The 17,705-nt window shown below is 33.5% G+C and overlaps 1 long non-coding RNA gene across 1 annotated transcript; it reads left to right on the forward strand.

Annotated features, from left to right (window-relative positions):
- The first annotated feature begins 8,633 nt into the window (after window positions 1–8,633).
- On the forward strand, window positions 8,634–13,825 carry LOC143048049 (uncharacterized). The gene is made up of 4 exons (XR_012969724.1): window positions 8,634–8,650; window positions 11,960–12,082; window positions 12,749–12,874; window positions 13,660–13,825. It is a non-coding gene; the product is annotated as an uncharacterized LOC143048049 (long non-coding RNA).
- The last annotated feature ends 3,880 nt before the right edge of the window (window positions 13,826–17,705 follow it).

Below are 17,705 nucleotides of genomic sequence, written 5' to 3' on the forward strand. Positions count from 1 at the left end.
GTCAATATTATCGATGAAGCTAGTAGGTATATCTATCAAAAAAAGGATCAAAAATAAATTGAGGGGCTTTATTTTCTTCATGGTTAATAAAAAAAAACGCATTTTACTTAACAACTTTTTTACAACCCAAAACTCCAATGTCGTTATGGTAAGAAAAAAGAAAACGTTTTTTTAAAGATATACTTAGGTGAGGTTTTGGAAATTTGTGTCAGATGTTCGGTCTCCTTGTTTTTTATCCAACGATACAGAGTACAATATTTTTCATAATTTCGCCTGTTTTTCTTTTCATAGAAGACTTCAGTAGCACATCAAAGGTCATTTTCCAAAACTTAACCAGACTCTTGATTTATTTAATATCTTTCGATTTGAGAACCAAATAAAATCAATGAAAATGTAAAGTATAAGTTTGAGTCAGCATTTTCCCGCCATTGTTTTAAACGAAAAAAGCTCAAAATAGGAGCTCCATGATCTATCTTTACTTTTAGCTTATTGTGTTCCTTAACCGATGCTGTTTCAACTTAACTATGTAGAAAATTGCTTGAGCCACAATTCATATTAACAAGAATTCTGTAACTACCGTTCTTGAACAGGAGAAAAAGGATGCAAGTTGCAGAAAAAGCATATGTACAAAAAACAAATTTCCGGATCTGTAGGATATGATGTTTTGAAAATATTTAAACTCAAATGAAATAGAAAAAGAAAAAAAAATACGAAACACTTGTACATCAAATTTTTCTTCGCTTAATACGATTAAAGCATTTAAGTATGACTCCACCTAAGAATCATGCAATATGAAGAAAAAGTGATTTACCCTATGTAACCAATATGCTAGATATTTGGTTATGTGACATACTTTGAGTAAAAATTAACATATTTTCAACCATAATTGTTAATGTCATTTATACTCTAATAAAAATTCAGATGGGCATGTTTTTCTCACTATATAAGTATTGGAAATATTATGAATGCTATAACTATTACCGGTGACCTTAACATTGTTAATAACACTTCTCTACGAAATGTGTTATCGAAAGGTCCGAAATATCGTGAGCCTAAATCCATCAATTGGAAATACAACTTTAAAATTTTGATGGACTCAGTGGAGGATTATGCCAGGCAATGGGCTATAATCCTGCTGGCCACGTTATAACCGGTGACCTTAACAGTTAATAACACTTCTCTACGAAATGTGTTATCGAAAGGTCCGAAATATCGTGAGCCTAAATCCATCAATTGAAAATACAACTTTAAAATTTTGATGGACTCAGTGGAGGATTATGCCAGGCAATGGGCTATAATCCTGCTGGCCACGTTATAACCGGTGACCTTAACATTGTTAATAACACTTCTCTACGAAATGTGTTATCGAAAGGTCCGAAATATCGTGAGCCTAAATCCATCAATTGGAAATACAACTTTAAAATTTTGATGGACTCAGTGGAGGATTATGCCAGGCAATGGGCTAAACGTGAAAAGGAAGACGTAGACACTCTATCCGAATGGATTGAGGTCGTTAATACAAATAAGAATCACGAAACTGAATGGGTCCATCAATGCCCATGCTCCGTCAATCTTTAAAGACCCAAATGTTGCTAAACACTTATCCAACCTCCATGATAAATATGTTGTTGTCCCCGCAGACAAAGCCCCAAATAACATCGTTTTTGTCTGTAAAAGTCACTACATTAATTGCTTGATAAACGAATTAGGTATAGACAATTCACTTGGAAACTCAACATATACCCTCACGACACTTACCAAAGAGGAAATCCTGGATAATCATAGGTCTGTTCTTTGTTCCTTTGGTATTTCAACCAAAGATGAAGAACTGGATTTTCCATCACTGTATTGGATACCTAAACTACACAAGTGTCCTTACAAACAACGATATATTGCTGGGTCTTCCAAGTGCTCCACGAAACCTCTTTCTAAATTATTAACATCTATTTTATCAGCAATCAAAGACGGGCTTCAAAGTTATTGTGAAACTGCCTATTCTAGAGGAGGTGTGAATCAGATGTGGATACTTAAAAATTCCAAAGATCTTTTAGAGTACATACAATCTAACTCTCTTTCATCTTGTAACAGTATTAAAACATTTGACTTTTTTTACTCTTTACACAAGTATTCCACATTCCAAACTAAAAGACAAATTGAAAGAGTTGGTATTACTTTGCTTCATAAAAAAGAATGGCCAACGTAGATACAAGTATCTTGTCTTAGGGAGGGATAAATCATACTTTGTAAAGAATCACTCTGATTCAAACAAAAAATTCTCTGAAACCGATATTATCAAGATGCTTGATTTCTTGATTGACAACATATTTGTAACGTTCGGAGGACGTGTTTTTCAACAGACTGTCGGCATCCCAATGGGAACAAACTGTGCCCCTCTACTTGCCGACTTGTTTCTTTATTATTATGAGGCTGACTTCATGCAGGAACTTCTTAGGAAGAAAGATAAGAAGTTAGCAATATCCTTTAACTCTACTTTCCGCTATATAGATGACGTCCTTTCACTAAACAATTCAAAATTTGGTGACTATGTGCAACGCATCTATCCCATCGAATTGGAGATAAAGGATACTACAGATACAGTTAAGTCGGCTTCATATCTTGACTTACATCTAGAAATTGACAATGAGGGTCGGTTGAAAACAAAACTTTACGACAAAAGAGATGATTTCAGCTTTCCAATTGTGAACTTTCCATTTCTAAGTAGCAACATTCCAGCAGCACCTACATACGGGGTATATATCTCCCAATTGATACGATATTCCCGTGCTTGCATTTCCTATCATGATTTTCTTGATAGAGGGTTACTGCTCACAAGGAAGCTATTAAACCAAGAGTTCCAAATGGTGAAGTTGAAATCATCCCTTCGTAAATTTTACGGACGCCATCACGAGTTGGTTGACCGTTATGGAATAACCGTTTCACAAATGATATCGGATATGTTCCTTACGTCGTAACTACAATCCCTTTCATGAATGTGACCTACCGAATTAGACTATTTACCGGATTTGTAATCACATAAGCAACACGACGGGTGCCACATGTGGAGCAGGATCTGCTTACCCTTCCGGAGCACCTGAGATCACCCCTAGTTTTTGGTGGGGTTCGTTTTGTTTATATTTTAGTTTTCTATGTTGTGTCATGTGTACTATTGTTTTTCTGTTTGTCTTTTTCATTTTTAGCCATGGCGTTGTCAGTTTGTTTTAGATTTATGAGTTTGGCTGTCCCTTTGGTATCTTTCGTCCCTCTTCTATAACATATATCTGCTGTGAGCAGGCGAGTTGAAGTAAACCATTTTGCATTTCAGAAAGTACCAAGTATACTACAGCACATGGACCAACTAATATAACCAATGACAACGAAACAAAATGGCAAGATAAGAGAGGCATACAACACAATAGAAACACTGGGACCAACAAATCCAACGATCTGAGAAGCGCTATAAAGCACATAAAGACAAAGCAAGCTAACAATAAGCACCAAATATCAAACTCTTTTTTAACCATCCCAAGCCTCAAAAAAGTTCCACCAAATCAGGACACAATATTGTTAGAAACAGTCCACAGATTATAGGCGTAACAACATTCAACATTGAGGGCATTAAATCAAATTTGGAATACTTGAAAGAACTTTTAAAACAACAAAATTTCTTATGTATACAGGAACACTGGCTCTGGACATTTGAACAAGACTTTATTGATAAAGCAGTACCACAAATGGATCATTTTACAAGATGACATGACTTTAACGATCAAATAACCAATTTTCAAATTCCAAGAGGTCGTGGTGGAGTTTCGATTTTATGGCCAACGGAATGGAGCCCCTTTGTTAAAAAACTAGATGATGGAAATAATAGAATAATTGCTGTCGAAATTTTATCAAACAACAAACCCATATGCTTAGTAAATGCCTACATGCCAACTAAAAAGGCAAATTCAGATTTTGAATATCAAGAACACCTAGATATTTTACAATCAATAGTAGACAAATATGAAGACACCCATTCAGTACTAGTCTGTGGAGATATGAATGGTACATATCTAAATGATAGGAATAACAGCCATGATGCAAAATTTAAAAAGTTTATAAAGAAAAACAATATGATTATCCATCGTGACATGAAGAGCAATCAAACTTTTTATCATAATGATGGCAGATCTTCGTCTCAAATTGATTATATTACATCAAACAATGACATTCTTGAAACAACAATGGTTATCCAGCAAAGTCCTATAAATTCCTCTACACATCTGCCAGTAAAAGCCATAACAACAAAGGAACTTGATGCTAAACAGCAAAATAGGAAAAAGAAAAATACAACTTCATACAAGCTGCTGTGGGACAAAGTAGATAAAAAACGATATCAATCAACGTTTAAAGACCTACTAGCAATTTCACAAATCAACTGGACCAATTTTTCTGTCGATGAGAAATTGCAAGATCTTACCTTAATTCTACATAAAACAGCTGAATCTGTCGTACCAAAAAAGCGCATTAGACTTAACGGATTCAAAAGAAAAGCATCTCCAACTGTTCTGCAGCTGATAAGAAAAAGCAAAAACAAACATAGAGAATGGGATTTGGCAGGACGTCCAAGAAACAATCACAAGCTATTTCTTACTAAGAAAGAAGCAAAGCGTATACTAAGACAACAACAGAGAAATGAAATCGCCATTGAACGACAACAGTTTTTTGACAAACTAAAGCACGACCCGAATGACAAAACCTTCTTTCAGCTATTAAAACGAAATCAGTCAACGGTAAAATCCTCTGTACCAGAATATATTATGAAAAAGGAACAAATAGCTTCAACCTCAAATGAACAAAGACAAATCTTTGTTGAATATTTTAAGGAACTAGCCACCCCACAAAACCAACCAGAATTTAATGATCAATTAATGCAAAATAGCCAAAGAAGATATGATATTATCAAGAAAGTCTCAAAGTCAGAAAGAAAAAGGAAAATTGATGTATCCAAGGATGAAATAAAGAAAGCTATACTAAAACTCAAAAATGGCAAGACAGCAGATGAATATGGGATAAGAGCAGAACATATAAAACATACTGGAGATGAAGCACTTATTGCTTACCAAACCATTTTAAAACAAATTCTGGAAGAAGGCAAAGTAGCAAAGTCATTTAAGACTGGAGTAATTACACCTGTCCTGAAGAAAGGAAAAAATGCGATGTATACAGAAAACTACAGAGGCATCACTGTCACGTCTATCCATGGCAAAGTTGTTGAATATGTACTTATAGAAAAAGCTAAAATACGCAACATGAATCAATCTAATATGCAGTTTGGATTTACTGAAGGGTTCTCCTCAAATATGGCCTCACTTATTCTATCTGAATTGTGCTCTGAAATTACAGGAAAGAACAAATTACTATTTATTACGACTCTTGATAGCCAAAAAGCATTCGATGTTGTTAACCATCAAATATTATTGGACAAAATGTATTTTCTTGGCATGGATATTCAGTTCTGGGACATAATCGAAGATCTATATGAGGATATAACATCTACTGTGAAATGGCAAGGAGATCAAAGCTTTAGCTTTAGGATTGAACAGGGCGTAAGACAAGGTGGGGTCTTATCCAATCATCTCTATAAACAATATATCAATGAGCTACTATGCAATCTAGAAAAACATGGAATTGGTATCTCGATCGGGAACACCTACGCAGGATGCCCTACATGTGCTGACGATATCGTCTTACTCTCATATGATCATACAGAAATGCAAGAAATGTTGGACACCGTGTATACATATGCTGGAGACCATAGATTTCAAATACATCCTGTAAAGATCCTATCAAAAATATTACTAAGGTAACATCAGAGAACTTCAATAATAATTTAGACAGTCTTAAACTTGGACAAAATGATATAGATATCAATTCTGAGACCACACACCTTGGTCTGAAGAGAACTACTTCTGATGACAGTAAAATTAATGTTGACGAAAGAATAACATTGGATAGGCGAACTTTATACTCATTGATTAAAAGTGGAATCCATGGAACAAATGGGTTAAATCCTAGAACATCCGTCAAAATTTATCAAATATATGTCATCCCAAGATTATTGTATGGACTTGAAACTATACATATCCAAAACAAGGACATGGTCTCACTCTGCAGCTTCCATCTAAGCACACTAAAACACCTCCAGTCCTTACCAAATAGAACAGCTACCTCAGCAGTATATCTCTTAGTTGGCGCTCTTCCAGTTGCCGCAGAAATCCACAAACGACAGTTAAGTCTCCTACATTCCATTAATTGCTATGAGTGATAACATGTCTATCAGAGAAATAGCTCGTAGACAACACATAAGTGGAAAACCAACTAGCTTCTTTGTTAAAATACAAGACGTACTCACTATGTACCAATTACCTTCATTCAGTGAAATAATGAACGGCCATTTCAATAAACTAGATTGGAAAAAACTTGTCAAAACATCAATCAATTCATATTGGACTTCCAAATTAAGAGAGAACTGCAACTTAAAAACAACTTTGAATAAACTTGCATTTGACATTATGGGAATAGGGAAAACGCATAATATATGGGATACCAAATCTAACTCTGTTAAACAAGTTAAACAGGCAGTAACAAAAGCCCGAATGGCAACAGGAACATATACTCTACAAATCCATAAAGTGAAATTCAATCAGTCTGAGCTGGATCCAACTTGTCCTATATGCAGATTGGAAGATGAGACTCTTCTCCATGTACTCACTAGATGCTCGGCATTTAATGATATAAGAAAATCACAATTTCAAATACTGAAGAATCTTATTATATCTAAAATTGGTCAGGAAAAATGGAAAAGTCAGTTTATTAATAGACAAATAATATGCCAACTAATTATTGACTGTCAGTGCCTCGTTCAGCAACACTTATTGCCCCGTTGAGCTAAAATCGAATGAAACCCTCACCTCATTGCAAGATTAAGACGACCCTAATACCAGTATGAACGGATTTTTTAGCACAAATAATTTGCTAGATATAAACCCTGATTTAATCCAAAAAGACAAATACTAGTACGCATTAGATGATATTATCCAAATACAGGACTTTGTGGAGAGTTGTCTCATTGGGAATTATACCACATACATGAGTTTGGATTCGCATTGACGTTGATGCATGCAAAGCAGACGATGCTTTTTATGTCGCAGCTGCTTTTGGGGTTCATGCGATTACTCTGGTTTTTTTTTGTGTTTATTACCTTGCTACGTCTCTTCCTAATCGGTTAACGAAACTTGAACATCGGTAAAACTACATTTGGCTTAATTCACGGTCACTTTCACAAATATTAATTGATTGACCAATACGCTGTATCGGTGTCTCAAGTCACTTGTGATATCGTATTTGCGGTCGACAATCTTTAGATTGTAGTTAATTGAACTGTTACAGTCCTTGGATGGTGTAAACTTCCCCTTCCGGAGCACCCGAGATCACCCCTAGTTTTTGGAGGGGTTCGTGTTGTTTATTCTTTAGTTTTCTATGTTGTGTCATGTGTACTATTGTTTTTCTGTTTGTCTTTTTCATTTTTGGCCATGGCGTTGTCAGTTTGTTTTGGATTTATGAGTTTGACTGTCCCTTTGGTATCTTTCGTCCCTCTTTTCCCACTAACACCATACACCATTACACAATACACCATACACCATTACACCATACACCTTGTTCCATTACACCATACACGTTACACCTTTGCACCATACACCTTACACATTACACCCTGCACCATTGCCCATTCTATCTACACGATCCTAAATTACCCATAATGCAATCAAATTTCAAATATTAAGATTATTATTATTGTTTATGTTTACAATTCGAAAAATTAAAATTAAAAGAACTTCTATATCAACCAATGAAATGTTGTACACCATCATTCACACCATTCCCTATCGCACGTTACACATCACATTATTCCTCAAACACCATTACACCATCCCCCTTACACCATACACCATAGCACCATACACCTTACACCATTACACCATATGCCATACACCATTACACCATACACGTTTTTTGGAGAAGTTTACACCATCCAAGGGCTGTATTCGACCAATTTTGTTGTATGTAAGGCTTTGACGTTTTGACGGAGTGAGAATTCACATGGTGGGCACTATCTATATAGCAGGATACGCTCACCCTGTTGCTTCTTTTGGGGTTCCTGTGATTCCCTCAGTTTTCATGTTTTGCTTTGGTTTACACTTTTTTAACGATTTACGATATTTGAACATCAATAAAAGTCCTATCGTCATAATTCATAAACAAGGAATGGTGGTTAGGATTATAACTTGGGCAAGTGGAACATTCTGGTGGTTATCTGTGTCAGTTATATTCCATAGCAGTCAACATAATAGCGAGTGCAGTAGAAAGTAATGAATACTTGTCATTCAAATTCCAAGAGATATTACTGTAACAAATGGAACACAATTTGCATATAAACATTGTATAAAACAACTATAAATATATTAAAGATCGAATATTTATTTAAACTTTTTAGTGTTGGCACCTACAACTTCCATCGACACAATGTGCTCGTCCTCCATGCTTTTGACAATGTTGGTGACAGTCATCACGTGTGGTACAAGCTAGAAGTAGAAGTTTTTTACATGTAAATAGTACCATTTTTATAAGCAAATAGGTTTTCCAACTGTTTAAAAAAAAAATCACCAGAGTACATAATAAGTGAAATATCAATTATATCTGAGATATCTATAGTTGAGAATATGAATAAAGGATAAAATACATGTTACGCTTTCTTCTTTGTTTTGCTTTAGAAGATATGACAAAATATTCAAATTAATACTATAGAGTGAAGAATTCATGGACAAAGTCCTGTATTGGTTTCACATATTCCACTTCATTACTCTACATTACAACAATCAATTTTGATATGGCATTAATTTTGTAAGAAATCAATATAGTTTTGTATTACAGATTTTGTTTTTATAATTGTTTTGAGATTTTTTAATTAGAGTAGAATCTATTATAGAGTAACTGCTTCATACATGTTAAGGTAGCACAATACAAAGATTTTTTAACTTCCAATCTCCAAATTTTAAAATGTCGTTACTTTCTTAAAACTGCTTATAAATTAATGAAAGAGGTATATATAGATAGATAAAAGATTTATCTTTTAAATGAATGCAGTATTATTGTTATGCAATCATTATGTAATCAATTATTATGCAATTAATGCCACAATCTTGGTCAGTTCATTTGAATGAATTTAGCTTCCACTCATCTCTATAACTATACAGGAAATGTTAACGAAATCTTAATCAACACAGCAGGAGCTACAAAATAATGTCTCAAATTATCTCTATCGTAATCCATTATCTCATAAATCTGTAATAAGTGTAAACATCCTTACCAAATAAAAGTATATAATGTTTGATTATATACAGTCTATCCGAAATCTGAGACATGCTTTTGTAGATAATGGCTCTAGGAACAACTTATAATAAAATCAACCCTCTCGAGGTATCCATGAAGAAGCTATTTTCAATTGCAATTGGAAATTTTGTGTTAAATTTTGCAGACACAGTTAACATTATAATTGATTACATAATTGTTGTATAATATTAACATTGCATTCATTTGAAAGAGTAATCTTTAAGCTGTCCATAAATACCACTTTTATAAATGTTCAAGCACTATAAAGAAAGTTACAGCATTTTAAAACTGGCGATTGAAGGTATAAAATCTTTGTATTGTGCTACCTTAAACTGGCTTTGTTTGATTTATTTATTAAATGAATGAAATATTCTTATATCTTACCGTTGCCGGTATTGGTTGCACATGTACAACTGTGGTCAATACAAGCCAATGATCCTTGAGAACACTGTGTCAGAGAGCAGTCCGTTGCTTGTTTACAGTTCTCTGCGTAAACTGTTACTATAAAATGAAGAGGATATAATTTTTTGGTAAATTCTAAAATAGTGTTTTGTCTTAAATACAAATATGATTTCCCAAAAGATGTTGTTGGAGAAACAAATTAATATGATATTGCATAACCTACAGTTTAGTGAACACATCAAATCGTTTAAACTAAGTGATATAATATTAAAAGTTATCACAATTGTGTCACACTCGGATAAAGCGTTCGAAAAAAATGTGAAGTCAAGTAAGGTGAAATTCTTTTTATTTTCATATATTCTACGTGTTCCTGACAAGTAAATATTTAGACTGATTCATAATAATGATTCTACTATTTAATGCTGAATGTAATCCTTTTTGGCTATTCTCTTGAAATTGTCGGAAACTGATCGAATGGTACCTATTCAACCTGTAAACTATCATTGTCTCTTTGCTTATGGGTACATGTATCCAATAGTGATACTTAAAAGTGTTCATATGCCAGTAAACGAATATGTCTGTTCAAAACAGAATTCCATGTACTTAACGTATAAGAAACGTTCGCCATCTTAAATTATTATTTGGAATTTTTTCTTAGATTTGAAAAACTGAAACTAGAATCGTGAGATCAAGGATAACAGATACCCAAACCACAGCATACTCTTGAACAGAATTGACTATTTTGTTAAAATCGATTTTTAATACTAGGCATGTTTGTATTATTGTCAATTATGCTGTGTTTAAATTCAAAACGATTTTTTAAAACGATGAACACATTAATGTCCATGTAATGGTTATTTATTCATTATCTAGGAACCAAAGAAAATTTTGATTTAAGAATTAATAAGCGGCATACTCTTTAAATATTAAAGGCTAATACTGTCAAAATCGAATTTATTTATGGATCATACCATTTTGTTTTAAACTAAAAGAACTCTTTCAAGAAGTATCTTAGTTGGAACACAGAAACAAAACCAATTTTCAAAGATTTTAAAAGGGGTATACTCTTAATTGATAAATTCATACACTGTCAAAAATGAACTTGGTAAGTTTTAATTAAATCTATTAACAGAAACGATTTTGTAAAGTGAAACTATTATTTTCATTTTGAAATTAAAGATCTTTCAGATAACTCACAGGCACATATCGGTTAAACACAGTCAAAATGAAATTTGACCTGTATTTGTTATGGTTCAACACTATGTTCAAATTTCAAATATGTAGTCAAGGTTTTTTTAATTATTTTCCCAAAATCAAAAGTTAAGTGTTGCGGACGGATATACGGATTGACGGAGATGTACATTATTATTTACCCGTCTACCCCATCCCCCTTCATTGGCGGAGATATAACACTACACGTGGCTTATTTAATAAGATTTATCAAAGCTGGTATGAAGTAAATGTCTGCTTTTAGCTACAATTAAATAATTACGTACCAAGGAAAACTAATGCGAAACACAGAACGACCTTCATTTTCTTGCTGTTTGGTTAGTAATGAGCATCATCTTGATATTTTCATTTTTATATCATAATAATTATTGTCGGACTAGGGTCCAATACATTACTGATAAGATTTCCGACTAATAATAGGTGTACTGAGAATATTAAAACACGTTCTTTGTGATACTTTATTTTGAACTTGTTTTGTCCAGTAGTCAATTATTCACGTTTATCAATAGTGTATTTGTACTACGGTTTCTCATCGCGATTATTTGTAATCGATTACTAAACAGAGAAGGCAGTTGTTGTATACATCACTGAAACATACCACACGAGACCCGTTCCTTTCATTTTTTTAAATTTCAAAGTGTAACCAAATACGATATATAAGGCTATACTCTCACCCAATATGGAATTTACTGAACAAAATAATTCGTATTAGGTCACTAGCACACAATGTAATGTATTTATCTTAACGACCATCTCAACATGTGCTATTTAGACTAATAACATATCTAAGAGAATTGGACAGGCACAGCTAATTTAACATCATAATCAATTTTTTGTATACATGGTAATAGTTGGTAACGGTTTTAATTTATTTATTGTATGAACTCAAAAGTGCACGAAACAGGAAAGATCAGATTTGAACGTTCTGTGACCTTTCAAGAGATAATAATAAGCAGAAAGTTGAATATCTAATACAAAATGAAGGTTGTTATACTCAGTATAGTCGTTCTATTATGTAAGTAGGACTATACATTTCTGAATATGCGAATTAATTATAACGTTTAATTTATTAACTTTTTCAAACTCGGGTTTCTTCTGAACCTCCGGTACAATACAGGCATATGCATGAGTCTAAATCGTACATGTTTCATATTATTTAGACTCTTGTTGATCTATAGAGCTTTGACTTATTCTGTGCTTCTCCTTTATTCAAACAAATAAATACAAACAAACTTATTTCAATATAACTATTCGAAATTTTAAAGTTGTTAAGATCGATTATTTTTTCTATTTTAGTTACGAGTACAAATATCACATAATCATCATGCAAGTTATTACATGAAATCTTAAACATGATAGAATATGTTCATTTTCAGAGGTTCATAATTATGTTCATAGCAATTCTTTTTTCTCAAGTAGGTGGTATATCTGGACCGTATTTTTTTTATTGTATGCTTTACAAACACGATTTGGGGTTTAGATAGGTAAGGGGGGTCGGATGTTTATTTGCTTGTCTTTACCAAACTACATTTCTAACCAGAACTACTAATATTGGGTCTCCGAAGAATGTGTTGTTCTTAGTTTTTGTATTGTTTAGAGGAATCGCTAATCTGTCCATGTGGTAAATCTTGTTATACCCTTTATGTATTATGTGTTAGTTGTAAGTTTTTTGTCTATTTAGCAGCTGCAGCATGTGCAGAGGACTGTCCCGGTGGGTCAAATTCAGAGTGTTCAACTGTTTGCTGTAAACAAGGATCATTGGCATGTGTAAATACGATATGCACGTGTGCTCCAAATACGGGACATGGTAAGATTCATCTTATAGTAAAATGTTTTTCTACAGTGAAACAAATATACCTTTATTGTTGATATCTTAAACAGAGGAATATATCCTAAAGAATTCGAGAAAGCGAAGAGTCGGTCTTCAACAAAATGTTTAATCAGAAAGACATTTGTATTTCACCATGCTCGTTTTCGAAGCAAAAACGTTTTGTTATCGACTATTATATTTGATAGCGACCATTTTCACTGAACTAATACACATTTTTGTTAAGGGGCCAGCTGAAGACCACCTCCGGGTGCAATATTTTCTCGATGTGTTGAAGATTCAATGATGCAGAAAATGAACAAAAAAAAGTAGGGGGTATATGTTAAATTATATAGCAATGCAACGAGATGAATAACATAAATCATATGTAGCACACCATACAGTCTAGATACACATCAATTGATGTTGTATGGCTACTTATCTGAGATACAGAGACTCCATCCATCATTGGATAGCTTACAGCGATTGTGCGAGTGTACAACGTGTGACGTATTACTTTCAGTCGTAAACCCGTATGAGTACAATTCAAGTTCACACGATTCGCATTCTTAAACATAATACAGACCACATTTTTGAGAAACGTTCAGATGTAAAATAATAATATAACATATAGAAATTTTGTTCCTAACTCAAACATTTGATGTTTGTAACAATCTTGACATCTTAGATCTGTCATTTCATTTAACTTTGAAATTATTGTTACTGTAAACGCAATAATATTTTTTTAATAAATACAAGTTGAAATACCATCTTTTGTTGAACAGGCTGCATTACAAGAGAAGAGTGCCATACACGTGGTATATGTGGACCATTACATGTGGCTTATTGTGTGAACGGACACTGCAAATGCGAGTTCCATTAGCCTAGATTGAATACACTTTATACTTCTCTAGTCATATAGTCAAATAAACTAAAATACAGACCGTCAAATAGTTGTTGCGCTGCCTTTACACAAGACATCGGATTTATCGTCTTTATAAAGACCGGACGTAACTTAGGATTTATGAGTCCATTATATCCAATCATAGCATCTTAGGATAATTTGCCAGAAGAAAGAAAAAGTTCTAGTTAATTGATAACATTGCTTGATCACAGTAACCCTTCAGTTAATAATGTTTTCGAATTGGTTGGTCAATCCCTTGTCATTACTTAGCTTGATATTGCGACAGTATATTTGCTATATAAGTAAATAAGCATTTATTTTCGTACATAATTTCCTTTTGCTACTGAAACAAACGATATTTGCAGTGTGAAATTTGAGTCTGTTTAACAGAATGAAATGTTGTCCAAACTATAAACAAACTCTTCAATGAATAAGTTTATTATAAACATGTTTTGTATGCTGTGGTATAAAGTGTTCATAAAACAACACAACTGTATCCTGCTATTTTTTGCTCTATTTAGACAACAGTAGTCACTGGTAGTGTATTGATGTTCACGTCTCATAAATCGATTGAGAAAACAAACCAAGGTAACAAACAAAAATGAGAGAATCCCAAGAAATTAAAAAGGAGCAAGACCAGATTTGATGGTACATGTGAGTGCCGACATTAGTAGAATCATATATTTCGTATGTTTCAGCCAACGGTAACGGTAATGTTAAGGGATAACAGTTGATCTGAATGGTCAGTTGGTCAATCAATGGTAAATAATCATGTTTTGAAAGAGTATGGGGTATTTGAACTAAGGCAAAGATGGTTTACCTATGTTCAAATCAAATAAATTGATGTAGAATTATATATTTAAACTCGGAATATTTCTTAACGTTTCCATCAACAAAGGCTCAAAACGTTATAGACGCAATGAATAAGTGAAGATGGTGCTTTGCTCCGATGATCGAACGATTTTAATAATGAATTTTCTCATTTTTAAGCTCCCATGTTCAAAAGGCCCTGTGAGCTTTTTAATAACTTGGTGTCCGTAATCAATCAACGTCCGTTATCTTTTACAAAACGCGTCTACTCTGAAGTTACTCGGTAAAATTAAACCAAAATTCGCCGCAATCATCATCAGGTTATGTAGTTTTCCACTTGTCAACCAACATGGCTGACATGGCTAAAATTAGAACATAGGGTTAAAAGGCTAGTTGTATCTATTAATTTGGAAAATTCTGTAAAATGAGAAGAACTAAAAGGGACGGAAATGTTATGAATTATGAGATCTACCTACTGTTTTTTGCCTATGATCTTGAAAACCATGACAATTGATTCGGAGAAAATTTTGATGGCAAAAATTATTAGCAGGACAAGACCTAAGTTTTGTCGTCTTCACATTCATAGTGTGTCATCGAAACATCAACTTAACTCTACTGACGTCCCAATTTATTCAAAATCAATGTTTAGATGTAACAGTAGTTTGAATCAGATTTTGATAACATTCAATCGATATTCAGTGTAGGCCTTGTTCGGGTTAAGTGTACAAACACTTTACATCAAAAATGTAAATTTAATTACATGTATAAGGAAGAAACATCAGAATATAACAAAATCATTATGTTATAAATGAATTTACATATCAATTTATTTGTTAATTTATTTTTAAAAAAAGTCAACATTACTGTGTTATAGAAACAGTTTATGTAGTCTTATTAACCCAAAATGTAATACAAATTGACATTAAATGCGGCGAAGGAAAAGGGGGGGGGGGTAAATTTGGGACGCATGTTTGTTTTATTGGAACGAACAATTTTTGTTTTAAATGACAGGTATTTTTGGAACTTCAATCTCTTAAATGTATTTCCTCCTAATTTTGAATGGAAAAAAGTTCAATAGATTTTGAATCAGACAATCTATCTTTAGTTAGCTCAACCCCCCTTCACACACACACAAAAGTGAATTAGTATGTGCCTTACTGCTGTGGAAGTTTACTGACAAATATTGAATTCAATTTCATAAGTATGAGTTAATTGCTGATTTTGGCAAAATGTTGAAATTTTGGTTTGTTTTATTTTCCTCTTTTTAATAGCATTAAGAGTGACTGTAGACATTGATGTTGTAAAACTTCCTCAGCACTAAATAAAAGATTTTATTTGGAGTTACGGTATCAATAGGAATAAATTGACTAAGATGTCGTACACAATTTTAATGATGGTATCCTGCTCTTGATCCAGACGACTTCCTCCAATCAGCAAGACGAACCATCACAGCTAAAAAGTTTGACAATTATCAAGCAACTAACATAATTGAAAAACAAGTGAGAAACAATACTAGGTGTTTTGACATTCGTACCAGTTAAACACCGTAACATTCAAACTTATTTTTTATGTCCACTATTATTAACTGGAACCATCTAGAAGACACTATTGTGCGCGCAACAAGTGTAGAGGGCTTTACATCTGCTCTCGCGAAATGTCAGTAAATCGACAGCGCCTTCACTCCGGTTGTATAAAAGCCACAATTGGTAACTACGACGTACCCATACATATACAGACACAACCACTTTGTCGATTCCACGGCTGGTGGAGGTTATCCCCCCGAGGGTATCAACAACCGAGTAGTCAGCTTGACATGAATTATGATTGATATGGTCATAATTATAAAAAACTGTTTACAAAACTTTTCGAAATATTTAAGATAATCTTACCCATGTATATAATAGATTACAATAGGAAGGAAAAGGAAACGTCATAACAAACTGACTTTCACGAATGGGCACCTTACCATTCGGAAAACCGATGGCAATACATGACTGTTAACACAACTGTTTCACCAATGACAGCTGTGATTCATCAATGGGATATAGTTTATAAATTACAAATTTTCGTAATAATTCAAAATGTTCAATTAAAAAAAGCTTTACATCGCTTTCTTTAAATATAAATACATGGGCATTTACTAAACTGAGATGTGGTATGATTGACAATGACAACTATCCACCAAAGTTCAAATGAAATGCATGCAAGCTTTCATAGGAAACACTGCGACTTAAACAATGAGAAAAACGTCTGCCGTCTGGTCGGCTATAAAAGGGCATGAATAGTTTGAAACAATTCAAACGAGAAAACTAACATCCTAATTTATAACAAAACAGTTTACGAAAAACAATATGACAAACATGAACCAATGGCAACCACTGAACAACATGCTTCTGCTTTGCGACAGGCACTTAAAGAATGTGGCAGCTTAAACATATTTATGACTGCTCACCCCTACCAAAACCTGGAACAGGGGTGTAAAAGTACAACAAAAGAAGAAACTACAAAAATCAGTTGTAAAAATCTTAACTCATCAGAAGAATTCAAAAAGAAATACATATAATAAAATATTTATACCCCTCCCCCCCTCCCCCCCCAAAAAAACAACAACAAAAAACCAACAACACTCAATACAGATCTGAGAGGGCTCGCAATTACTACCATTTTACTAGTTCTACATAAATTACACTTATTAAAACGTAAAACGTTACTAAAGAACAGACACGAGCGTATCAAACGAGTTGAGATTTAAAAACACTACTGTAGGACGCTGCCTAAGGAAATCACCGTTCTCTTTTTTAAATTTATTTTATAAATTAGTGCGTTTCTATGTATGTTGGTGTTTGATTTGTAGCAGTTCAGTGTTACTTTTTTCCGTTGTTTTCCTCATTTAGTTGATGTGTTTCCCACGGTCATGGTTTGTGACCTGGATTTGTTTTCGCTTAATCGATTTATGACAATTGAACAGTTCTGTTGCCTTTATTTCGAGATATATGTTAAATCTAGACGTGTCTATGTTAAGTTTAGTGAAAGTAGTGGCCTATTTACTGACGACAAAATCAACACCATACGTCTGATAACCTGAGCACGATAAAATAAGCATAATAATGAACAGCT

The sequence above is a fragment of the Mytilus galloprovincialis genome, chromosome 10, assembly GCF_965363235.1.
Source record: "Mytilus galloprovincialis chromosome 10, xbMytGall1.hap1.1, whole genome shotgun sequence".
Taxonomy (NCBI): Eukaryota; Metazoa; Mollusca; class Bivalvia; order Mytilida; family Mytilidae; genus Mytilus; species Mytilus galloprovincialis.